This window comes from Aphelocoma coerulescens, chromosome 1A (genome assembly GCF_041296385.1).
Source record: "Aphelocoma coerulescens isolate FSJ_1873_10779 chromosome 1A, UR_Acoe_1.0, whole genome shotgun sequence".
In the NCBI taxonomy this organism is placed as follows: Eukaryota; Metazoa; Chordata; class Aves; order Passeriformes; family Corvidae; genus Aphelocoma; species Aphelocoma coerulescens.
Window position 1 is genome coordinate 33,343,039 of NC_091014.1, and position 26,721 is coordinate 33,369,759.

General features: G+C 35.8%; 1 long non-coding RNA gene across 1 annotated transcript; it reads right to left on the reverse strand.

Annotated features, from left to right (window-relative positions):
• Positions 1–1,095: 1,095 nt before the first annotated feature.
• LOC138104635 (uncharacterized) lies at positions 1,096–26,428 on the reverse strand. Its single transcript, XR_011148180.1, has 4 exons — positions 26,211–26,428; positions 7,555–7,702; positions 4,566–4,731; positions 1,096–3,208 (listed from the first exon to the last, which is right to left on the reverse strand). It is a non-coding gene; the product is annotated as an uncharacterized lncRNA (long non-coding RNA).
• Between the last annotated feature and the right edge of the window lie 293 nt (positions 26,429–26,721).

Genomic DNA, 26,721 nt, shown 5'->3' on the forward strand with positions numbered 1-26,721 from the left:
AGCGTGGCCCAGCTTCAGGATCTAGTGCCAATAAATATCAGTGATACACTGGTGGCCACACTGGCCAGTGTTGTCTTACAAGAGGGAATGTCCTTGTTAATAGTGGGATGGATCAAACTGAGAACATGAGAAATTCCTATGTGGAATACAGGAAAAGTAAAAAGAAAATGCATGTAAAAGAGCAAAAGAAAATGTATGAAGAGCAGAAGAGGGCCTTTTGTACAGTCTTCAAGTTTTTTTTTTTCTAAATTATCACAGCAAACTCCATTTGTAAAAGTATCATGGTGCTACATATATGACTACATGAGTACTGAAGCCCTTATCCTTTGGAAATATCAGCTGAAAGACCACTCCATGTAGGCTAGCCAATATTGAAATTAAGTTGATGTAAATTTTTGTTTGTTCACATCACAGAATCAGAACACAGTTCAGGATATTTGGTGATCTCTGATCCAAGAACAACCAAGAAAAGATAGCAGGCAGCAATCAAGGGCTGTAATATCACACAGACCTGTCACAAGCTTGGATGGTCCTTGTCTCTGCTATCTATGACACAGATTACTGCTGTTTCACCATTGCTTTTGGGAGACTACACTCACTCAAGTGTAACTTAGGAACAAACTCTGTAGCTTTCCTTTTGAAGCCAGTAGGGTTTCTTGGGTTTTGCACATTACCTTTCCTGAAAAATCACTTTTTTATAAATGATCCTATTACTTTAAGAGTCTCCATTTACAGTCTGAATTTTCATTTTGTCAGTTATCCCATCCCATTTCAATGGTGAAATTTGTGGGCCTCACAGCTATTTTAATGTGATGCCTTTCATGCCATAATTGATGCTTTCAGAGGAATCTCAAACCCTCAACAGACATCAGCTAAAATGTTAAGAGTGCCTCAAAGTCCCTCTGGTACTATATTTTATAACTATGAAAGAAATGTCATTATTGTAAATTCTCAGCCTTTGTCTGAAAATCTTGTAGCAGTTCCCTTGAGCATCAGTTCAGTTAATTAATTCAAACAATTTCCCCTCTAATCTTTAAAACATTTTCATATTTAAGACAATAAATGGAACACTTAAGGGGCCCATTCGTTGTTGGTCATTAATATGCCATGGAATTAAAGGAATTATCGCTGGCCTTCGGTGACATGAATAATTTTCATATGGTTTGGACCCATACAAGGTTAAAATTATGACCTCTCAATGCTCTGAGCAAATGAATATAATGAAATCCTTTGAATAGAACTTGCTACTCCTTTGCCTTTCTTGGAACCTAATTTGATACTTGACCACATGATTTATGCCAATTTTGGAATAATATTATTTAATGATAACTTTAAAATTAGCAATTAATTTAGCAATGGATTGATTACATTTCTCTTGAACCAGTTCATAAGGTTAATGCAATAGGAGTCTGATGGGTCTGATCACATTGACAGTAATTGGTTATTATGTTACATGTTAAGATAAGGAGTCAGCAGTTGAGAATCTCCATGGGATTTGCAGGAGACAGAGCTGTATGTTTGCAAACCTCTTTTCCTCCCTTCAAACACTTGTTTTAAATTCATAACAGAATTATTTTTGACCTTCAGGGTGATGTTTCATAAGGCTTATTTCTAATGTACAATACCAGATTATAACAATGCAGCAAAATAATTCTCTCATAGGAAGATCAACAAAGCCACTACATTTCCCTTAGTGTTTGAATGAAGTATTTCAGTGCAACTGTCAAAACATGCTGTCACCATAGAAAACTATCAGTTTCTTGACACTATCTGATGTTCAGTTTAAAAAGCTTCTACTAAAGTCCAAAATATATATTAATAACTTTTGTCATTATTTAATAGAAATTTTTTCTCTGATTTTGAATTTTATTATTCATAGTTCTAAAATCATGAATAAATAACTTGTGACCAATAAGTTGCACTGATCCACTTCTATCAAAGTCTAAACTAAAGGAAACAGGATGAATTAAGTATTTGTGTGCTTATTATCTCATTTATGAATAACATACCTATTGATAATTTTATGTTAAGTGACAGAACATAGTTTAACCTATGTTTTCCAGATTACAAAATATTGAGAGGATAATAGATAAGGATAATACAGTTGAATCAAATATATTAACCAAGACTCTTTTCATTTAGTTTCCATTTGAAGCGAAATCATTAGAAAGCTTTTACAGTTTATGAATTGATTTACCACACTCATTGAGATTTTTAGGGAACTCTAACAGCTTACAAGTATGCATGAAAGAAAACTGTATGCAGAGTACACATTCATATCTTTATTGTTATATGAGTCTAATTTATCACATCTAAACTTTTATAATTCCAAAGAAAAAATTAAGAATTCCACTTTCAAATTTTTGAAATACTCAACATAACCTGTTCGAGTTATTGCAAGATGGAAAAATATGGAAATCCTGGTTCAAAGACTGTGGAAATTAAAAGATATTTCTGAAAAAGAATGACACCAAATACATGGTCATGAGGGACAAGCCACTAAGAAAAGTCCGCAGTCAGGTCAACAGAAATTAAGGGAAAGGATATATGAGAATATTACATGTCATATATCTCAAAGTACATCTTCTGAAGGTCATGTTTTCATGAATTAGATTAGGCACTGTCAATTACTTCTGTTTCTGAGGCATAGCATCAGTCACATTCTGTTAGACAATGTGCCACAAAATGACTTGACATGATGCACAGGAATACACAGCACTTCAACCAGGAAATTTAGAAAGAGTATTTGAGCATTTTCCACTTGTCTGAGTGACCAAACACCTAAACATGTCTGCCAGTCCTTACTTAAGGTTGGTCTCAAGTCTTCCAATGTTGAGAGTACAGGAAATTTGGCCTGATTTTTACTGTCAGAGATATGTGAGGAAAGTTTTATGCTATCTGCTTTGGAAGAGTGTTTTTCTGTAAGCCACAGCCAGGCCCCATTCTACTAGCATCCAATTGCACCACAAAATTGCAAATATATTTAATATTAGTGGCTTAGGTACCTATTTGGATTTTTTCCCTTCTCCTTTTCTATTGAAGTTCTTCTGTAACTGAATACTGAGTACTGGTGAGCACGTGTAGAAGTGTGTAGGGGAATTTTAACTTCCCTGGAATAGATATTGCATCATAGTTGAAGGCAAAAGCCACAGTTCAATTCTTCCAGAAATATTCCCAAGAGGATCTGAACTTCACTGCTTGCTTCTACCTGGCATAAAATGAACAAATGTAATATTGCTGTGAAACACTGAGGAAGAAGAAATCATTCATCATGAAAAAATTCAAACTGGAATGGGATCACGTACCAATTTAAAGTACATTTCTCAGGCATGTATTTCGAATCATAAACAAAAAAGATGACTTGCTTATCCTGAACATGACTTATTACCCAAGAAGAAATGCAAATTAAGAAGTTCTATTATATAATATATATAGTTCATAAACTATATAGACAAATTTTCGTACTATTTTTATCACTAAAACCAATGAGAAAAATATTTAAGCACTTTAAAGAAATTAACCACTATTTGAAGTAAAATTACACTCATATTTTGACACTTATTTATTGATGTCTGACAGCATGACAAGACACTTCCAGTCTCTTGATTTCATGTTTGAAAATCCTAGCAGCACTGAGCAAAAAGAAAACAGATTAAAAGGGCTGTCTTAAGGAAAAAAGAGGCTTCAATAACCTACCTTAAAGTATGCTATTGCTTTTCCTTAGATCAGGATTTTATTCTAAGAGCATAGATCTCTCACTATGCTCCAGAATATTAATACTCTTGTGAAAGTAAATGTATTCTCATCCTTAGATCTTGTAATCCCTACAGTATTACATTTTATTTCCTGGCTTATGGCACATGCTTTTCTGTAAAGGCATAAAGTAGAATTTGCAACCTCAGATGATATTTGCTGATCCAGAGGGTTGCAGCCAAAATATGGCAAAAAAGGGAACGACTGCTTCTTCTCAGCAGTATTTCAAAGGAATCTGCCATCATTAACTCTCTGAGACAACAGATAACTGATAATCACAAATATTTTCCTTTCTCTTCCTCTGCCTCTCCTCTTATCTACTGGATATTAATTTTGGGGAATTTTAAAACTGTAGGATTTCTAAGACCGATGTGAATGTTAGTGTCCCTGAGTTATCCTAGACTTTCAAATGACACTGAATGTAGAAAATCTGGGCTAAATACCATAAAAATACCAAAATGACCAGACTATTAATCAGAAGACATCCTTTCAAAGGGAGAGTCAAAATCCTTATTAAAGGATCATTTATTTTGCACTGGACAATATGCACAAGAATACAGAAAAAATTCTGAGCTGGGATAATAGAGGCCCTATTGTAGTGCTCTCAACTCAAGTACCAATACATCAATGATGAACAAATTCCGCCAATTTTTAAAAGGATAAATTGCATCTTCAGAGCTACTCCCAGGATGTATTTGAGGTTATATATTTTCATGCTGTAAATTAGAGTCAATACATTCGGGCAATCCATTAGCTTTTTATCTATTTTTTTTCATTAGTGTATGAAGAGAACCATCAACTTTTGTACTCACCAACCCAGTTTCTTTCACTCTGTTTTGTTTGCTGTCTTTACCAGTTCCTGTGAAGCTTTCTGCATAACAAGCACTCAGTCATACACAATCTTCCTGTATTCCCATGACATTTCAAAATTAACCTTCTGCAAGACCCTTGTCTAATTTTAAAGAAGATTGTCAGCTTCTGTTGAGGTAAAATGGAGAAGAGTAAAATGCATGTTTATTCACCTATATTGAAAACCAACGCCATAATTCCATAGGAAGACATAACAGACAGCAAACTGATAGGGATAAGAGAAATAGGAGGAACTTATGCACTGAAGTGCTGTTTCAGCTCATCAGGAGATATATGGCTCAGCCTGGCTAAGTGTTTAGCCATGGACACCAGAAGCAGCTATCTGTCCTACAGCAGTTGAAATGTTAGGTCAGTAATGCTGCTATAACATCAGTCAGTAGAGCACAGAGGAGATGAGAAAAAGGCAAGATCACTTCTGAAGAGAAGATCAGAGTCATCAAAGGGATTTTGGCTCTGAAATCAAATGCAGTCCTCACCTGTCTTGCCTGTATGACCCCATAACTGCATAGCTGTCCTTTCTCCAGTTCCTTTTTAACTGTGCTCCAACAAAGCAAGCTGTTCTATAGCTGAGTACTCATACAGGTGAGAGATGAGGCCACTTCAAATCTTTTGGATTGACCCTGTTTGGAGCAGTGGGCTGAAACCGTCTTCTGCTTTCCTAGAGAACCAGACAGCTACTGGGATGCCCAGGATATCCCTGGATTAATTTTCTGTTTCTTTACTGTTAATTTTCTGGGTTTTATTTAAATTTTTTTTAAAAAGTAATTGAAATGGGAGTGAAGCCAGACTCATATGTTTACACTAGCCACCCTTGTCCCTGTCACTGTGATTTTTGAATGACACAGAAAGCTTTATGATATCTTTCAAGTAGAAAAGCAAGCTATGTTGTGACATAACTGTGAATAAAAACCTGAGATACATACTTTATTACTGTCTAATTACTAATTCTGTTTGAAGAAATCCTCTTGTGGGCTTTTTATTAGTTAGTGTTGCTTCGCAAGGGAACCCACATTGCTTTTCAGTGAAAACCCCCACTGTGCCTCATGTTATTATTACTTTGTCAACAGTACCAAAGATTTCTTGCATAATACAAACAAAGGAGGAAGGAACTATTATTTACAATCCACAACTCTGAATGTGCTTTTACAGGACAATAGAAAAGTAATTTTTGGCCTGAGGTCTTTCTTCCATAAGTGTCAACCTCTACTGTCCAACTGAGGAGATTTTGTTTCTAGCAATAGTTCCAAACATCTTTTTACAGTGAAACTGTTTACTCAAGTTATTTGTAAGAAATTGAGCATTTCTCCTTTAGTAAGCATGTGCACTCTCTCATGGTCTCCATTTATGTTTTATTACTTTGACTATTGTTGAATAGTTCTTTAATTTGCCCAGTATTCCTGATAGTAACTAGCAAATACCCAGGTCTAAATGATAAAGGAGAAAGAATACTTGTCCTCATACTTGAAACTTCAGCAACACTCTCCCTTTTTCTTCTGCATCTCGCTGATACTTAATTTCTGGCATTTCATCAATTTCCTACTTATTATTAAGTGTTTGCTTCATGCATAGATTTTGCTATCACAAAAAAAAAACAAAACCTCTATACAGGAGCTTTGCACCTGGATTACAGCTATTTTTTCAACATTAGAATCATAACTAATATTATTTAATACCATTGCTAGTTTTCTTTACTATACTTCTACTTCAGTGTGCTTTAGCATCTAAAGTCTCTAAGCACAATACCTGTTTACCAAATTACCTACATGCTCATTTACATTGTGTGCTAGATACTGCATTCATACTTTCTTTTCACTTGTATTGCCCCTAGCACAAAAGGGCTTTTTTGATCTAGAAATGGTTTTTAGTCATATCAGGGATTTTTGTGTGTCCTTCACTCACATTGCAAATATTTTCTTTCAGACATCCAGCAGTATTACTGTGATATTATTTTGCTAATATGCAGTATATTATTCCATTTCCTTAATCTAAGACTCAGATATCTAGCTGCAATGAAGTCACTAAAGTTACTTAGTTCCCTCATTCCTTCACGTCCTTCCTTTAAAGATTCATCTTGTGGTCAATTTTCTCCTGATTCCACTGTGCACTTTTTAAATTTGTTTCACCACTTTTTTTATAGAACAAAATGGGGCTTGTGAATATCAAAGTTTAATTACGGTATATTTATTTCTTTGTTCTTTTTCCTATCTCTTTGTTTTGACATTTTACTGCCTTACATAATTTTCCACCTCTGTATTATTTTATGTAGTGGTTCATTGTATCTCTCTGCTAGGACTTTCCCTTTAGAGAAAAGATTCCTCTCAGACATCTCTACAATGTCATTAGGATTCTTTTGTCTTAGTGATTACATCTGCCATTCCAGATTCTGTAGCTTTTCTTACAATATAGAAAGCACTTTACATTAATTCTTGTGTTTTCTTCTGCATCCATAAATAGAAAATACATATACACTTCTTATGAAACTGTCTTGCATTTTTCAATAGCAAACTTAAATCGCTCCAGTGTTTTTCTGCATATTAGAAAGTGAGTAGGATAACAGTTTGGCAAGTCAAGATCTCCTGTAGTTTTAATCTACAACTCACTGTTAGATCATGTAGACATTATTCATGGAACAAAACTTGAAGGGGACTCCTGCTTGTCTGGATGCATATCTTGATGGAGAAGTTGTGGGTTGCCATTAAGATATTCATATCCCACCATATATCTCTGCAAGAGATTCAATTCTCTAATCCCTAACTATAACATTAAGTAGCTTAGTCACAGAAATACACAGAAAAACATGAATTTTTTACCATCCCACCTACTGGAATATACTGTCCGCAGTAAATTCCCCCCTTCACTTCCCATTGACCAGCATTTATGGATTTCTCTTCAGGCTGCACTATTTTGTGAATTCCCCTTTCAGAGAAATACCTCCTTTAAGGCACCCTGAAGGTACTTTTTGCAGAAAAGCACATTGCAGTCCAACATCACAACACTTCTGGGAATTTACCCCTCAATCACTCTTCTTGATGTACTGGATGATGAGCCATGCCATAATTTCTATCCAGGCACAAACTCTCTGGAAGAGAGAAAAGGCTAAAATTATCCTTCCTGTAGAGAATATTATGAACATGCATGTCAGAGGGTCACATTTCATAGAATATTCTCATTATCTGTACTACGCAAACCCACTGTATCTGTATAACACTGAAGCAAAACAGTGTGAGTTCTTAAGGAGATAAGTGATGTCAAACTTTATCCTTCCCTTGAGAAAATAAATAACACTACTTCTTTGTTTGCCTAAGGTAATTTTGGATAAACCAGAGAAATGAAGAGAAGGATTGGAGAATTTAGTGATAAAGGAATGCAAAATGCTTACTACTTTTTTATTTATTAATATTATTGTTGTTATTGTTATTTATTATTGCTTTCATCCATTTATTTATTTATTTAAAATTATTTGGCTGAACATTTATATTTTATGATAGTATGGTTCAGTCTTCAAAGAAGCATTTTTACTTGCTGATTCCTCTAAGGCTACTCATTTATTCAAGTTAAAATGAGAACAGCTCAAAATATTTCTATCATCTAAGTAACTGCAAAAGGAGTTTGCACTTTCAAAAGGATTAACGACCAGTTCTCCAGTAATATTTATTTACTTTTCTTCAGGGAGTCTTTAAAATTGACCGTTCTCTCATAAAACAAAATAATAGATATGAGAAATAACAAGCTTTATGGTGGCATGAAAACAATGCATTCAACATTCTGTGAACATATTTGTTTCTTGCAGTGTTGTAATTCCATCAATTTACTTTTTAACAGGGAACAGGATCCATTAGATTTGGAGGAAAAGGGGGAAAATGGAGGGCGAATGATCACTACCGGAGTATGTCTGTACTTGTGAATCAGGCTGCATAATATACATTTGTAAATATAATTTTAGATACAGTTCTATTACACGTAAAGAGCCTCTGACATAGCTGAGAGAAGAGCTCAGGATTACATGGGAAATGTAGCTCTCGGCAAAATACAAAGTGAAATGCTAACAGCACGTAGAGTAAGGTGAGATAACTCTGGTCTGAGATACATGCTGCAATTTAATTTATGTGATGATTCATCTTTAAAGAATAAGGGTGATGGCCAGCTCTAGAACCTCAGTCTTTACAGTAACTATAAATCAGTGTATGTACAGAGATACTGACACACTTCCTTTGATGCTCAACTGAAAATAAATTTAATATCCTATATATGGCAAAGCAGAACACCAGTAGAGATTGGCTTTTTACCTAGAACTGTTGCAAGGGAAGTCTGTCATCTATAATGAAACTATTGTATTGAAAATCAAGCACTGAAGACTTCTGGATAAGTGGATCTGAAGAGTACTTTGAAGTGATTTGAGAGGACAGTGTCACATTTTTATGGTTTAACCATTCTCTACATGTGCAATTGTAATACAGTTAAATTTCTTCTACCATCCTGATCAAATTAAATGGCAGAAAACTATTTCAGCTGGTGGGGGGGTCCGTGGCTCTGACCCAGGAAGAGGTGACTGGTCCGGAGAGATGGTCCCGGAAGGGATCGCCTTCCCGAGGCCCAGTGTCTTCCTCTCAGCTGCTGGCAAAGGAGGGCCCTTGCAGAGGCTATCAGCTCTTTAGTGATTGTCAGCTCGTGATTTCAGCTCAGCTCTGCAGGGCATCCTCCAGGCCAAACCAGACCAGAGAGAGACGAGAGGCCCGTGTGGCTGGTTCCGCACAGAGGTAGCTTTATTGTTGGTTCCCTCCGGCGAAGGGGAAAATCCAGGGACGAGCTCTCCCCCTCCCACAGAGCTAGGTGGCTTTTATAGGGATACAGGGGATCAGCGGGGGACCAATGGGTTACAGAGGGTCTGGGACAGACCAATGGGTTACAGAGGGTCTGGGACGGACCAATGGGTTACAGAAAGATCTGCATAGTGTCTCTCAAAGGATTGTGGGTCCACTTTTCCTCGCCGTGACCCAAGAAGCGGCTGCCCCTTTCAGGGAGTCCTGCTGGGCGATTGCAAAATCTCTTGTCTCAGCAGGGATCCCTCCAGGGCAAGGGCTGGGCATATCCCACAGAAAACCATGGTCTATATCTGTTTTTCTGAGGACCAGGAACAAGTAACTATTTTGCACTTATTTTTCAACTTTAAAGAACTGACTCAATCATGATAGATTACTTCAGCCATCAAAATTCTCTAAATTTTTCAGACTTTCTGTCTTAAACCAAGAATTTGGTTTAAGTGTGATGTCCTACTCAATACCAGATAAGAAATAAGATTAAAATTTTATTTGTGAAAGTCTAGTGTGGAGACACAAGTTTTTTGTATAGCACCAGCATACGGGTATAAAAATGTGCAGAACTGTATTTTTATAAGTGCACTGGGTACAAATTACTGCATTTTTGAAACTATAGATAGGACAGTTGCCCATTATCCTGCCCTGGCCATTATGCTACTACACCAGCTCCTGCTATATGTCTTCTCCTTCCTACCCCACCATGGTCTGAGATCTGCCGCTTTCCCACCCCATTCATGCAGCCCTGTGGAGTGGTTGGGGATCTGGGGCTACTGCAACCACCACCACCAGCTCCGAGTCCAGGATGGGTGCCCTGGTCCCGTGTCCACCCCTGCTGGACTGCCCTCAGTCCATCACAACAGGCCTCTGTAGCACAAGGCACAGACCCTCAGCACTCGGGTATGGCAGCCAGCCCTCATGAATTAGAGTCTGGAGTACAAGTCTGATGAGGAGCTCCTGAGGGTGCTGGGGAGGTATAGTCTGGAGAAATGAAGGCTAAGGAGAGATCTTCTTGCTCTCTACAACTGACTGGAGATTGTGGCAAGGTGGGGGTCAGTTTCTTCTCCAAGGCAACTAGCAGTAGAACAAGGCAAAATGGCCTCAATTCTTACAAGGGGAGGTTCAGGTTGGATATTTAAAATAATTTTTAATCTCTTTCCAGTCTCTGCTAAATAGTCTTGTTATGCATCTAGGTTACAAGTCTTTTCCACAGATAATCTGCAGAGGATTTCTTAATACTTGCATTTGTCAGCCAGATGCCAGCTAGTCACTAGATTCTAAGGAAATTTGCTATTGCTGGTAAATCAGTTATCAAATCCTCTTGAGACTTTTGAGCAGAATCCACCCAAAAATATTTAGCTTTTATTATGTTATTTTTGGCAGTCACCTCAGTTTCAGAAAGTTTCTTCTGTAAAGCTCTCAATAAGAATATCTCTGGTAAGGGAACATACATCATACCCAAGGTACCTTTCGAGTAACTACCACCAGTAAGCCAAGGAAATTCATTCTGAAATGTTTCCTTGCACCACAGTGCATAGTACCATGGAAATATTTCCCTGAAGAAAATGGGTACAGCTCCTACATTATGGAACATATTCTTAGAAATATCCCTCTGAAACACCAGAAATAATTGCTCACATTATAAAATGCACAAATCTAGACATTTTAGGTAATTAACATCTGGGAAAAAAAGGCAATGGTGTCAGTGTTTTTTTTCCACTAAAAAAGTAGTTCAATTGAAGCTTCACAGAAGAATCTAAAGTAAAAATATTGGAAGCTGTTTTCATAAACAATTCCTGAATTTAAGTCATAAAGATGGAAATTCAAAATCTTTTTTACATTTATCAAAAAACCTTAAAGGAAGCTAAAGTTAAGATTTCCACACCAGGTTGCTTATAAACCTATGGAGAAAGGTTTTCATGTAAAAGCTGCCAAAGACTTGTGAATTTACCTGTTATTCTGTAATTCTGAGTGTAGTTACGGTTCAATATTTATACTAATTGTAAGTTTGGCTCCAAGTATATAAATTATTCTTCTTCATAAACTTGGTCCTTCTTTTCTGCATATATGTTATAATTGCCTGTCAAGGATATTTTATAGTAAAATAAAGAATACATGCTTCTCCTTATAAGTACCACTTATACTGACTACAAAAGAGTAAAGGCCAATCATAAAACATTCACTCTAAAATATCTGGGATCTGAGTTCCAACTGTCAGAAGTGAAATCAAAAGCAATTCACACATCTTAAATGCTGGACCCAAAAACCTTTACCTCTGCAATTCACAGAAGTCAATAATGTTAGAAAGTTCTCATCAGAGTACATCAGAATGAGTAAAGGTTCACATTCTGCCCTGCATAAGAAGGTGATTGTCCCCTCTTAAGAAATATGAGTGACCCACTTAATTAATCCCGGTTGTACCATGAGGAAGTGGTGATGTTATATACTAGCAAAACATTTATGTTCAGGTCAGGGTCAAGACCCGACAGCTTTGCACTTAATAATATATCTCTGTCCAGATTTTGCTGAGCACAAAAGATAAAGATCTCTATTGCTCCAGCTGAGCGGGTACTTCCCTATGGTAAGAAAGGCAGAGGAGTTTTCTGTGCAATGGCAAAAATATGTCTTCAGCACAAAGTGGCTGAAGTGTGTGATTCCAGCACAGATAACATTCAATTTCAGATTCAGGTTATGAGAATCCCCCCTTTTCACTAAATTATCCAAGAGGAAATATGAGCCTGATTGCATAATCATAATTCAGTTAATTAATGAAGAAAATGTTTACTCAGTCTTTTTTAAAATTTATTTTTATGTTCGTAAGGTGAAGGCATTTTCTGCCCCTGAGCTTTGTACATTGCTACTGTAGCTCATTCTTCTGAAGCTTTCCTAAGCATAGACTATGCTTCTTGTTAGTGTTAACTTCCTGTGATAACAAGAAAAAAATAATATATAGACTAGAGGTGGAGAACAAGTGGTATCAGTAAAAAAGAGTAATATATGCTGGAATGAATATAACATTTACATTCCTCACAATCGTATGAAGCACTCAAGGGTATCATGCTGCTTATGCTTTAGGACACAATGAATCTTTTAAGCTCACTACTGAAAGAGGTTTACAATAAACTGTCCCAGTCAAGCTGGCACATGTTGTGCTTCTAGAGTGAAAAGCAACTTTTAGTGCACCAAATCTGCTGTGTAGTCTCATGAATCCAGTCAAAATATAATACCGAGATTAATTATCCAAACATGTTTTTTCAGTTGTGGTCTAAAATGCTTTCAAAACTTTGCAGAATTTAATGCATTAAGAAGGTCGCGACATGAAATTGCTTCCTAAAACAAAACTGATATAAACAAATTTTTTTCCTTAAGAATTCCTGTGTTTAAACTGTTTATATTTCTGTCTCCAAAGAGAAAGAGAGTTGCAGAGAATCCAAATCAGCAGTGTTTAAAAATATGATTCCCTCTTAGGCACCTGCATTCCCATTGAAATCAATGTGTGGTGTCACAAATGACACAATCATCTGTAAAGCTTATCAACTTGCTCATTTTGCTTAAACAAAATGAATGTTCATTTCTAGTCCTCTTAAATTCTCACTCCTAAATGTGCTTCTCAATTAGAAGGACCTAGTGAGCAAGAAACAAGTAAAAGCAATCAAAGAAAAATGATTGAACCCCATTCCTTTCTTATGCTTCCAATTTCCCATACCTCAAAGAGCCATTTCCCAAGTACATATGTACCAAAGCTTTCATATATGTCCTGGAAAATCTGTCATCACTTGCACTCAAAGAATCATAAGATTACAAAAATTTTGGTTATGAAACCCATGCAAATTCAAAAAGGGAAACACATACGTTTCTCTCTACATAAAAATTTTACATTTTAAACACTCCAAAGAGAACCCTGCAGCATAAGAGTACATCTAATGAAAAAAAAGAAAAAAACCCTACCTAAACCAACCAACCAACCAAAACCAAAAAAAAACCCAACCACACCCCAAAAAAACAACAAAACCCCAACTGGGAAAAAGCCTAATATCAACTGGAAAAAATTTTCCAGATGACTGATGGTGAGGTGTCCTGTGTGCCAAAACTCTGTCCCCTACAAAGCTGCTCCCTGTGCTAAATAGCTGCTATTGTTGGTTTCTTTCAGTTACTTTCCCCAAAAGTGAGTTTCAGCCAGCAGCAAGGAAAAATGTCTATAATTTTTTTTATGAAGCTGATAGCATCTTTAGTACAATTGTACACAGCAGCTGGGGACGAGTGATGCTTTGCCAAGTGCATCTCATGATGTCGTTTCCCTTTTTTTGTGCTGCATTGTTTCCTTTCCATTCTCTCTGCAATAAAAGAGAAAAGAAAAATCACCAAAGTTGAATAGAGAAAACTTGTTCTCATTTTTTGCTTATGCAGCAAGAGAGAATGAGTCCACCACTGAGAAGAGATAGCTGCAGACACAGCCTTCATTAGAAGAGCCTTTTTAGGAAGAATGACGACAGATGACACAAACTTTTTAATACCAAGCCAGGTGAGGATGGTCAGGAGATTATGGCACTGCAATAGACTTCACAGGAAACTATATGCAATAGCAGACTGCAGCCATGACCAGTTTGCTGTCACTTTAGGATATAAATTTCATGAAGTCAAAAACTGAAATAATTTGGTTGTTGATACAGCCAGAAGAGAGGCTCAGGACCAGCTTTTGAACCATCAGTTTTGTCCCTAATATTGTTCTCTTAGCAAAAGCAAGCAATAAATTAAAAATAATAATGAAATAATCCAACCCGCTTTACCTTAAATTTGCTAAAATAGGCTACGTGCATTCATGTTTTTAAAAAGCAAGTTAAGAAGCTTCAGTGAACAGACCACAAAATAGCAATACTACAGTATTTCCTCAAACCAAAAGATGCTTCTGCAAATGTACACTAAGGCACTATGAGCACAAAAGAAATTTAAAGTTCCTTCCTAATAGAATGAATGTATGCTATCTCCATCTTGTTTCAAATCCAAAAAGGACAGATAGGCCTAGAAGTAGTAGAAAAGATAAAATTTGAAACTAAGACATCTTCTAAAATTTCTTTATTTTCTTAATAAAGTTAATACACAGCCCAAGCTCCTGTACTTGACTTTCCATGATACTTGAATTTCTATCTGACCCAGGATTAAACTTGCAATTTTGTATGCCAAATATTTTAAGAAGCATCACTAGAAACGTGTGTTTTGTACTTACAAGAAGCATTGGTTTTGTACTCTGCTCTGTCCAAGAAACTCAGTGGTTAAGAAAATATCTCTTATTCCCTCAGGTTTTAAAGCCACAAAATTTCTTCCTTTGTTTGAGAAAAATTGAATTCATCTTCGCCTTTCAGAGGCTTGTACTATTTACTTCAGCAAGTACGGAAATGATTAGCAAGTATATAAATATTTGTAAGGATGTCTGAGTCCATGCAGGCAGCCAGAAAAGCCACAAAACCACAGCTGAAATGCAAAGAATAAATATATTTAATTACCTCACTAATTGGAGGATCCTGAGACAATACCTGTGCAGAGAAACCCAAATGGGAACACCGGAACTCTCAGACTCAGTAATTTCTTCTCAGGAGCTGTTACAGAGCTGTGTTTTGGATTCAAAATAAGAATGGAATTGATAACACACTGATGTTTCAATTTTTTGCTGAGTTGTGTTTATCCTAAATCAAGAACTTTTTTCTTGTCTCATGCTCTGCCAGTGAGGAGGTACACAATGGAAACTGGGAGAGAGCACAGCTGCAACAGGTGACCCGAACAGACCAAAGGGTTATTCCACACCATAGAAGGTCATGGTCAGTATATAAACTGGGGAGAGCTACCCACAAAGGGCAGCTGATCTGGGTTCAGGAAGGCAGGTCTGGCATCAGTCAGTGGATGGTGAGCAATTCCATTGAGCATCACTGGGTTTTTCCTTTTTCATTTTCATCATTTTATAATTTGCCATTATTGTTGTATTTTACTTTATTTTCAATCATTAAACTATTCTTATCTCAACTTTGATTCCTCTCCCCATTCCATCAGGGTAGGAGGGGAAGAGAGGGTATGGTGAAGGGAGATAAGCTTAAAACAATGACATACCTTGTCATGCAGGGAAACTAAAATTGAGTGGGGTATACCTCTGTAGAGCAAGCAAGTGGAAGACTGGAAGTGGGGGTTTTTCATGTCTGTTCTCTTTAGCACTAATACATGTGTGTATTCACCCAGGTGTGCACAGATACATAGAAAAAGTGTCCTAGTGGTATTCTGATATCATGCAAGTAGATCATTTCACGTTTCACTGGAGACAGAAGAGGGACGTACTAAAAAAACTTTCCATCACACAGAGATTTTCTTTTTTAGTGCGTCAGAAGTACATAGTCATTTTCATGTATTGAGTATTTAAAGTAAGTGATAAAATTATTTCCTTAGGCATACTCAGAAAATATAATCATGATTACACACAAAAGAATGTGATCTTCTATTGACCTCCCATGCGCTTCCCAAGAGGAGCATATTTAATTATTTGAAGGAACCATTATATAGAAATCCTGTGGTTGTACTTAAACATGATTTCCCTTTAAAATACTCTATATTAGTTGTCTTCAAGGTGAGTTCTGACATTCTTCTTTTGTATAATTTTCAGAAATCTAGTACATTTGTTCCAAAAACATGTTAATATCTTTAACCGAAGTCTTCTTCACAGTGTGCTAAATTTCCGCTAAAGCTTTGGGAAGTGTTCAAGTCAAGACATATCTATTTCAGGGAAATATAGCAAGAATATATTCAAACAGGAAACAACAGCTAGCCTAGGAGAAAATTGATTTTTAATGTCCATAATTCATGGACAGAAACTGTGTTATGCAGCGACTGCAGGAAAGGCTTGCATGGATGTTAAATCACTGTAATAGTTGCACATACTGCTGTTCCAAGGGATATAAAAGGTGGTGCTTTAAAATATAGCTTCCTCCTGTTGCAACTCTGTAGTCTAAACAGCTGCCACTTTGACATCCACATTCACTCTCCTTCATGGGCCTCTAAAGATGATGGTAGAATGATCAATGGTCACTATCTCTAAGTATGAAAATGGTGGCTAACAAAGGCTGACCAGTGCCTCCTAGAATATTGGCATATCTACTTGAACAAAATGGAAAATCTGATGTTTCCCACATTATACTCAAAAACTGCCACTTTGTGATATTTGTGAGCCTTACATGAACATAAAGTTATCCAAGCATATTTTCATTCACAGCTTCATATTAAAGATATCTTCAAATTAATTTAGATGTATAGGCAGTAATGAACATTTGATACACTACCTCTGGTTTGCTGCAGTAGTAAAGGGAGGGATACAGAACATTTAGATCATTAGAGCACAAGTCAGTTCTTTCATTTTGGGAATATTCTAGAATTAGCAAATAAATATCATTAAAATAATGTTGTTTTGTTTACGTAGGCTTCATCAAATGCCTCACTATGTGTAAAGTTTAAGAGGTGGATAAGAGACTGTCTCTCTAAATCAGAAGCTATTTGAAGTTTGCCAGGTAATTAACAAAGAAGGGGTGAGGAAACATTCAGTGTTTGAACTTTAACTGGAATGAAATTTGTCATCCACACAATGAGGGATATTTTTCATATTCAAATTCAACCCCTCTATACTCATGCCAGAAGTTTTCCTAAGTATGTACACATGTGGGTTCATGAGACTAGATTAGGGAGGAGAGGGATGAAACAACTGTATCATCTTCAGTAAATCACAATTATTAATTATATATCTCACTAGATTTGAAATTATTCCATAGTTTTCAGTGCTTTTTCTTTTTCTGCTATGAATTAAAACAATTTAATCATAAATTGATAAAATTTCACCTTCTTCACAAGGACAAAAGTAGCTCTAGTATTAAATTCTTAGATAAAAATACTGAATCATGATTAAAAAGTAATTGGTGACTGCAGACATTCCCAGAACACACCAGTCATCAGCAAGTTTGTGTTTCCACAAGCATAACAGTCTTCTATGGTTTTGTAGAATACAATTATATTAATATGGTCAGTATTTTCATAGCACAGAGAAATATTTTCTATAACACTTGTAAATGATACATCTTCATACTGCCTGAAAAATAACCACCATAAATGTTGATGCCCCTTCTATCTCTGAATGCCCATCATCAGTGGTACAGTTGCCAGTACCATGGGCCAAGGCTCCCAGGCTGGTAGATGACAGACTGTAATGCAACTGGTTGGACAAAACACTGTCCCTTTCCCTTCCCTCAGAGCACATTTCAAACACATCACACCATCACTTTTACCATTTTCTACAATTTGAAATGGACACTAAGATCCTTTCTTACAGTATTCTATTGGTAGGATCCCACTGTTAAGTATGATAAAAATAAGCCATGCGAAATAGAAACCTGAACCCTCTCTATACTATCTTGACTAATTGTTCTCTTTTCAACTTCCCCATTTGGTAAAGACAGAGCACCTAGCCATTATCTCCTGGGCTTTTTTCCTATTAATATTCATTTCAAGATATTTTTACTTGGGCAGGAAAACAAATGTGCATAGTGTCATGGTAGTTAATAGCCCTATAAAATAGTCTTATTATTAATAGTGATAATAGAAATTTTTTTTTTTTAGAAAATCATGGTCCTCCAAGTGTTTCCAGTAGCAGGGAAAAGGAAAGCTTAGCCACAGTATTGACCAGGCAGTGATGGCAGCCATAAGTCCAGCATAAGTCAGAAGCAGTGATAATATCTCCAGGGGAATGCACTATCCTGTGAAAGTGGGTACAGTTGCACACAGAGTTACAGGATGGATATTGTCATATTAGCAAAACTGCAGCCATCTGCTCCTGAGTCCTCGTTCTTGTGCCAGCCTAAGTGCCAGAGTTGGGGAGCCTGGGTTATAACAGCAGCAGTTTGAGGAGGACTTTCTATCAGGACTTGCTGGGAGACCTATACCAGGTGCAGTGCTCACTGCTCCTGTAGAAGAGCATCCCTTCGTATACACCCTGAAGCTCTTTTTGATGCAAGAACACTTTGCATTTAATACTTATATTTTAAAATATTACTTAAGTTAAATACTTAAGTAACACAATAACCACTTTCTTCAATGTCCCTTTAGACTAGAGATTTTTTTTTTAATTGAATAAAAGAGTCTAATTTTTAAATTCACCTTTTACCCCCCTTCCTTGAAAAAAAATCCTTAAATCCCCTAATAAATCACTTGCTGTTGCAAAAGCTCCAGCTTTTGCCTGTGACTTGATTGTTCCTGTTCTCATTTTGGAATTTTTTTTTCTTTCTTTGCTTAATGGAGGATGGAAGACTTAATTATTTGAATTAAATTTTATATTCAAGCCTGATATAATTTTATCACTGTCACAGGAGCTCAGGCTAATGTTTAAAGGACTCCTTATAGCCTTATTATGTATTGAATTGTTAAACACATCAATATTTGCACACATCCGTCTCCTTTGAAGAAAAGGAATGCTGCAGGCCTTCCTTCTCACAGTTTATTCACTGTTACAAAAATTGCTGTTTTGGCATGTCAATTTATATTTTCTCTGCAGAATGAGAAATATGAAAATCCAAGATTGTGGTCTGAAATTATGTCATAAGACCATCTGCTATTTGATAACAATTCCTTAATGTTTGGTCTCATACCTTCCCAGCTTTTCATACCTCCCTTCTCTGGCTCAGTACCCATTTCTAACTACATGACAAGCGACCTCCAGATCCAGTACATCTTGATCTTTCAAGCAGAATGAGATTGCTTGGAGAAACATCATTCTCTCAACTACCAACACTCCTGCTTGATTAAAAAGTAGGAAATGTTAGGCATCATAACAGGTTTCCTGTCACTTTTGACTTTTTTCTCCTTTAGCCTGAAATTCAGAACTCTACTTTTGAACTCTGCTGCATATCCACGGTCACTACCAACACTGGATTTTGGCAGCCATTATCCACACTCCACTGACAGTATAGTGATCTTCACCTCTTCTACTGTGACAACTGCTTTATGGAGTCCAGGAATGGTTCCTCATCACTGAAGTTCTCACTGGGTTTCTTTGCTGTGTTTACTGTTTGATTTCTCATGGACCGAATGACAAAATGGCTGTGCAGCACTCAGCTGTAGCTGGTTTATTAAAATGTTGGAGCACTATTATATTCATTTTCCCACCCTGCAGCATCAGGAAGACTCTTTCTTTCAGCATTGTCACTCTATTCCTCTCCATTCCTGCTGTGCCTTTTCTCTATATTCTCTGATCAGTTGATACTTAGTCCATGACTCGATGATTATCTTACACCATCTCCTGGCACTTTATTTTCACAGAGATTAGAAATACTTTTATAAAAACACAGTTGAAGAAAAGAACTCCTTTCTTTGCAAAAACAGAGACAAAAAATCCTTCATTGCTATTATACAGACAGGCTGACACTGTTAGAAAACATTTGAGTTTCAACAGATCTCAAAATAAAATGTATTGTTGTGAAACTTTGCGACAATATTGTAATTATAAAGGCATGTTAGATTTTACTAAGGTGCAATATGCTTCCAAAAAATAATCTCTATCTGTTTTGCATTCACCAATAGAGTTTGCTGAGTATGTTGCTCCTGATGAGCATGACATGTTGGCAAGAGCTGCATCAAGAACACTGTGAGGTATCTACATCCCTAAAGCACACCTGATCGGAGTTCCCCTGTGCCAATGGCACTGCCAACATTGACAAGAATTCATAAGGCACAGCAAAAATCAGGCTTTAGGGAATGCATACACTTACATATGCTAACTTTGTGTCCAAAAAGACTACAGCAAATATACAGTAAGTTTGTATTTATTGGACAAACAGTCTAATGAACAAATTGACTTATGAAGTTACTTATATTGTTATTTTAAAGGGTTAAGAGAACAATTGCTACATATCCACATAGTATTCACTGATGAAATACAGATTCTCATTAATTCATTTAGGAAATATATATAATATTCATCTAAATATTTTATAGTTAAAATTAGATGGTAAATTCTTAAAAGCTTTACTTTTACTTTAAACAGTTACTTGTGACTACCTAGAAATATAAGGCAATGTTCATTACACTAGTTATATAAATCAGTGATTTATAAATTCCAAACATCTTAATATTCACATTTCTTTCCTAGAGTTTTTAATACCTAATATCATAAGTATCTGAAAAATTACTTTTTGCTTACGTAGATGGTAAGGTCTGTTCCCTGAGGATCTAAAGCTGAATTATTCAGTGCTCTCTGACAACACTCAAGACAAATTAAATAAAATCAAAATGAATCCTGATGACTTTCCCCTTATATTCACACTTTGAAATAATAAGCCCTGACAAAAAGGGCATTATCATCTCATATGGCCCAATTAGGGAAACTAAAGGCTTGAGGCTGTATTATTTGCTATGGCAATTTCATATTGAACTACACTGGAATGATCTGCCTGAAGTCTGGCTATATTCCCAGCCTTAAAATTTATGCACAGGGTTTTGATAGTCTGAGAAAAAAAGGACTTTGGTGGAAAAAAAAAAAAAAAGGTGTTCCAGAAATAGTTAAAAATAGTTAATTGCTAAATTGTGGATCAGAGCTGTCACATTTAGCACATAGAATAATGGGACACACAATGTACCCTATTTTCTTACAAGTTTAGTGACAGATCTGGTATAAGGAAGTCCAGGCCTTCCCAAGGTGACAGCTAGCCAGTAATCACCTGGGATTAAATTAGAAATATTTTTGGTTTACCCATTTTTATTCTGATGTTATCTACAATACTTTTTTTAAATCTTTATCTGTACTGGAACTTTATCCAGCTCATTACTTATAAAAAATTTCAAATTTTAAATGGGATAAGTGAAAAATAATGGTTTAGTGTTTCATATCTTATCTGTAGAAAGATATCTGTTACTGGCATTAATTGATCAAAACATAATACTGCAAGGCTTTGACAACAACGTGCTTGTCTCCATAACAGTTCATCAAATACTTGAATGTCAAGTCTTTTGACTGATCTAGTGTTTTCTAAATATTTATCAGTAGAAACCATAAGGTGAGAGACACATCTAACTTTCTCTTTTTATGCTTTAGACAATTTGAATGAAGGCATAACTATTGGTCCTTTTATGAAATATTTTTTTCCATACCTTTAAAATAATAGATGAAAAAGATGAACATTTTCTCATGTCACTCTATTCACCTACTTTACCATTTGTAGTAAAATGTAAAAATAACTTTAATTTTAGAGAATTTGCAATAAAAAGTGAATCTAAACTGGCATTATAAATCCTTATCACAAAAATATCAGATATTCTGATAATGTACATGACACAGATGAATCCTGTAAGTCAGACAGAAAACTTGAAACAATGAAGTGCACTTGGTGTTGTTTTGGATATTATACCTAAAAGGGTAAAAGAAATGTTGCCTTTAATAGTGATTCTTTTTTTTCTTATGTGTTTCTATCTTAAAACCTTCATCTTGTTGAATGCTGACAGCAGATTCTATTATTTGTCACTTATCCTCATACAGCATCTTCATGATATTAAGTAACATATAAAATCATAAGTACACTTTCCTCCACAGAGTCTACAACATAGAAAGGCAAGACAAAAATGAAGAATGAAAATAAAGGATGCATCACAAATGCAGCAGAAAGAATAAAAAAAATTCTTATTCAAATACCTTACAGTCCAGATATGTCCAAGAACTAACACTAAATTTGCTCCATTTCATCTCTAACATATAAGATTACAGAGGCTACCATTTTTCTGGAATTCTGAGTCAAATTTCTATGTATCTGCAGTAAACTAATTGTCAGCATGGAACTAAAATACTCTTAAAACTGCTATCTGCATCAATAAGGAACCCAGTAGGCTAATAAGAAATTTGCATTCTGTGATTTGTGTTTAGTCCTCACTAAAACTCTAAAATGGAGAACAGTCACAAATTTCTCTTGATATGATCAGTTTATAGCATTTTATATCTCATACCATAACTTCAACACTGAGAGCAGTAAAAGACAGCTGTTTAAGGAACTAAAGCCATCTGATATGGAGAAATAGCTAAAATAAACACTTATTTAATAAGTTTGAGTGTTAAAATAGTTAATGAAATCAAACTAAAATAATTGTATAAAGTTAGTTTGAGTTTATAAATAAAGTTGCTCTTTTATTTTTCCTTAAGCAACAATAGTAAATGTTCTAAATGTATCAAGTTAGAAGCTGAGGACTCAAGCTACTCAAGGATAGCTCAGCCTTAATAAAAAGATATATGTGCCTGATGGCATTTTTTGTCTTTCCAGGACATATTTTAGATGGAAAAAAACCTATTAACCAATGCATGTTGAAATCAGGAAAAACTAATTTATAAATTGTTCCTTAGATTGTCTGAATCACTGTGAAGACAAAAAGGAGACATCATTTATTTCCCCCTTCACTATTACACCTTAACATTTTAATTCACCATTAGTATTCTACAGACTTTTGTGTCTATTAACTGTAGCACTGAGTAGTGCTAGTAATAGCACTAGCAGAAATGGCAACCTTCTAGTCCTGTTCACATACTAAGATTTTAATGGTTTGCACTTTATATACACAATGTCAGATGACTCTTGTGCCTTACATCTACATCTGCTAGACAGTCCTATGTCAATTGAGCTGTAAGGAACCAGATATTCTCCAGGCTGATCACACTTAATATGTGAATAATATTACAAACACATCTTCAGTGCACATTTAAGAATTCATTCTGTTTGTGTTTTAAAATGCTCTTCTGCTTCTATTGTACTGCTCTAACTTAGCAACAGGCTGAGGAGAATATCACAAGATTGTCCCTCCACCTCCCACTGGCTTACCACTAAGCACCATTCTGCATAGTGCAAACTCTACAGCCAAACCTCATGCTTTGAAAAATAGACACACCTTGCCAAGCTTTGTCTTTGTTCAATAAGTGATTTGCATAAAAAAACATAGCAGTAAACTCTGAATTTGGCCTCTGTTACTGAACGTTGCCAGCAATGAAATAAATTGATGGGTGAACACCTGTCATACTTAAAAAATGCATGGTCAAAGTCTACATAAGACATCCTAACATTGTTCACTCTAAAGATCCCAAAAACAGAAGACCTGGGAAAGTGGAGAAGGCTGCTTAGAATACAAATTTAATGAAAAATGTAGACAAAAATTGCTTTAAAATAATAACCTCACAGATTGCCTGTAGCCATCTTCATCATCTTATGAGACCCATAAAGGGCAACCTTTGTTTAATAGCAACATCTGACATTTATTGCTATGCCTCAGATAGACAGTGTCCCTTTCAATTTATGAAGTCATAAGAGCACCATATCTCTTTTTGGGAAAACAATGTATGGTAACTGAGTTTGTTTTTCAAATATCAAAACAATGTTTAAGCCACATCCAAGCAGCTGCACAGCAACTGTCACAGGGGATTTTCATGTAACAAAAATACTTTTTCATATAACATATTTGAATTTGACAAGAATAAAGTACTGTCTGCAAAATAAATCCAAATGATAAAAGAATGTAATCGAAGTTTTCATAAAGGCCAAAACCCAATTGCTGTATTGATTCTACTGGTGCTTTATGGAGTCAGTTTTATCTAAGCCATGGAACTCCAGATGGACTCTCATCAGATAGTTCTTTACATGGGATTCCATCAGAGAATTGTTTCAAAGCGATATTTCATCTAATGTTTCAATACAATATTGAAAGTGTCACACATTCAAAAGTTATAAGCAGGCTTACAACTGCCTTAAAAGTCATAAGATTTTATAAAATAGTAACTCTTGTGTTTGATTTACTCTAGGATTTCTGCATTCTTAGGGTTTATTGATATATTCTTTTCAATATTTCCAGGGAAGGAATTTTTCTCTAAATTAATTTATATTTCAAGGGTTCTAAATAGTCTCTTTCTTACATTAAACAAAAACCAAAAACCAATCAAGAATTATATATTAACTTTACATTTAATGTATCAAATAGTGTTTAGCTTTTCAGTTAAAATTTAAAAAAAAACATCAGCAGAAGTGTGGATCCAAAACATTACCCTCTCTCCTGTCTAACATGTACACACCACAGTCCTGGACAGTCTGGATGCTGGATTCCAGGCATGTGATACTTTAAGGAAAGAAACAGCTCTGTCATTATAGAGTGTTTCCTTCTCTTCTTCCTTGAAAAGGTCAGTAATGACAGGTTGTCCTCCAATTGCATAGTCTATTTCCCCTCTTGACCTTTTCAGAGGCAGAATCCATGCAAAACTTCTGAAATACCATGTAAGCTTGAAGAAAGGGTTAGAATAGGTTTGGAAGAGAGTGCTGGTTATCAAAGTCTTTCAAATGAAACATCATTGTGAAACAAAGGCTATTATAAAAACCTTTACAATGAAGTTTACTCTCTTTTAATCCACAGTGGATTTCCTTTTAAATGTTTGAGTCAGATTCTCAATGTGTGTAAGTCATCATAGAACCAGTTAGAGAAGCAAGATTTATTTCAATTTTCCTTTTATTTTTTGTTATATATAATTATTTTGTACAAGTAGACATTTTTAACATTGATTTTTAATGAATGTTAATTATAGGAGGGGAAGCAAGAACACCTCAAAAGGAAGGAAATGGCATATCAGCATATGATTTAACATAAGTAGTGTTAATGAGTAGAAAATAAAAAGTACAAATTAAATCTCAGAGGGGAGTTCTGAAGTTACTGTAACTTTAGACTTTGTCCAAAGGCAAGTAGACCTCCTGAGAATATTTACAAATAACTAAAGGGATCAGAAGTATGGAGAGAGAACTTTTAATTTTAGAGAGCAAAAATGTGCACAGGTTAATCTTTTTTCATCAAAGTCTAAGTTTGCCCTATTGCTTGTAATGTATTCATTAGCAGAGAAGCCAGAAAAGGGTAGACACAGATGAAAAGGAAAAGAATCAAAATGTAATGTAAGGTTGCTACACAGAAACAGAGAACCCTGCCTGTATTATTATGCACATCACATGGCTTGTAAAGGCAAATATTCTTTTTTTTTCCCCTCATGTAAACAGGGACAGAGCAAGGAGCCCTGATTTCCTGTTTAACTCCTGCCCTTTTTATTAATTACAGAGTGGATTTTTTTTTCTGTGTGGCAGGCAGGGTGGAGAGAGAAGTATTCCTAATTTGTAAAGGGATAATAGAATTTAAATCCACTCCAGTGGAGAATATCACCCTCTGCTTCGATAATGTCCTATTTTGGCAAAGACAGCTAGCTATTAGCACCCCAGACAATATGTCATTTGTATGATGGACTTGGCTTCTTTAATAAACTGGAAGGTACATGTTTGGCTAACAATATACAGATTAACTTTATAAAAATATAATTTAAAATAGTGTCATTGAGCCAGAAAAAAGAAGTCAAATTTAACTGCCAGTGGATGCAACTGAACTATCTAAATGTCAGCAACTGTTCAAAACAACATGATTAGTGCATCAAGATTGCATATAAATTATTTCAATATGAATGCAAAACTGATGAGATTATAGACACTCCTAAAGGCAAGGCAGGAATGAAGAAGGCATTGATAAAAAGCTGCAAAGCATTTTTTAAAAATTTCTTATTCCCCAAAAATAAAACAAAGGAAGGAATTAATGAGAACATTAAGACAGGCAGATCTAAAGAAACTTTTTTTTTGTTTCTGCATCCCCAGTTATGGTATAAAGAGGAGAAACATGAACCATAAATTATTGGTCATTTAGAACAACACTTACCAAATGCTACCAAATGCTTCCTATTTTCACCACTGACAACATTGATTTCATTGTTACATAGGCCTATAACTTGCAAAAATTTTCAACTCTTTTAATTTCTTGGAAGACTTCTAGCACAGGAGCTAGTGGCACTCATTGACAGAGCTATAAACTAGCTTGGAAGGGAGTAAGGGACAAAACCAGGCTCACTAGTGATGAGCAAGGTGATGCTGTGCCAAAACTTGAGGCAACAAGGACTAATAGAATCCCTCAATATGCTTCAGGAGGTGTTGGCTACAAATTACCTCACCTGAAATGTTTTTACATTAATGCACACAGCATGAGGAAAAAAACAAGAGGAGCTCGAGGCTTTGGCCAAGTCCCAGAGATCTGACATCAGTGGTGTAAGTGAAAGCTGGTGGGATGAGTCCTGTGACTGGAGTGCGCTGATGAATGGTTACAGGCTCTCCAGGAGGTCAGGCAGGAGAGAAGAGAGGGAGAGGTGGCACTGTGAGTAATAGAAGTGTTAGAA